Here is a 1,209-nt window from a genome sequence, read left to right on the forward strand (position 1 = left end):
CTCTCTCTCTCTCTCTCGCTCTCTCTCTCGCCCTTTTTAACTCCAAGTGAAGCATATGCCATCAACAACATTTCTGTCCTGTGCTTCCTTCTCTAACTGTGTCCATGATGACCCCGCTTTTTCCATTTCCGCTTGCGCCGCTCACCTCCATGTCATCATTGGTCTTCCTTTCTTACGTTTTCCTTGTGGGTTCCAGGCCAAAGCTTGTTTGATTGTGCTTGTCGGAGGTCTCCTCAGCTTGTGCCCATTTCCATTCCTTCACCTATGTCTTCCTTTACTGGTCCCTGGCTTGTTCTTTCCCACAGTTGAGCATTTAGGACTCGACCATACCACTTGATCCCCACTATCCTTAGACATCCACCTCTCGCATTATTATAGACAATATACAAAAAAAACCTTTAACTTTAATGGTTGCAACTGCCTATACTGAGTTTAGTTTGTGAAAATATTAATTCTGTACCCATGAAAATAACAAAATTATGCCTGCACGAAAATAACGTTTTATAGAGGGTCACGATACCCAAATGTGTAAGAATTTGCCTGGAACGCAGAACTAATGTGCATCTGACTAGATCTACCTGAATCACGTACTAGACCTGTAAAGTCATATATTATTATTATGATGCCATTGATGATTGCAAAGTCTGTGCATAACAGGTTTTGAAAACTGTATGCCAGTCTTCCCTTTAACTGCTTCACCACAGACGTTGGCTCTTTGTTTCATGATCCACCATATTAACACAGAAATAATGACAATTTATTCACAACTGTTATTCCCAAAACTACTTGCAATTCTTTTGATAATGTTTTACGATTCTAAATAATATTTTGTGTGTGATGAGTGGCGCCGGTAGGCTAGTGGATATAGGCTGCCCGACCTGTAATGTAATAGTAAGCGTGTGGGTTTGGGGGTTTCAGTCTGAGCTCGGTCCGACGCTGGGTCTTTGGGAAAGGCACTTTAGAAGAATTTTCCCATTAATTGGCACGGTCCCTTTGTAGATGTACGTTAGTTTGGAGGTCCTCCTTTTAAGTAACCTTACACAATGTTGCATGGGGCGTAAAACCAATACAATTTCAGGTTTACGTTGGGGATGTTGTATTGGTTGGCGTCGTGTCTATAGCAAGGGGGTAGGCTGTTTGTCAATAATCATTTTTGTTCGTAACAGGCTGTTTGTGTTTGTGTGTGTGTGTGTGTGTGTGTGTGTGTGT

The sequence above is a fragment of the Aplysia californica genome, unplaced genomic scaffold, assembly GCF_000002075.1.
Source record: "Aplysia californica isolate F4 #8 unplaced genomic scaffold, AplCal3.0 scaffold00888, whole genome shotgun sequence".
In the NCBI taxonomy this organism is placed as follows: Eukaryota; Metazoa; Mollusca; class Gastropoda; order Aplysiida; family Aplysiidae; genus Aplysia; species Aplysia californica.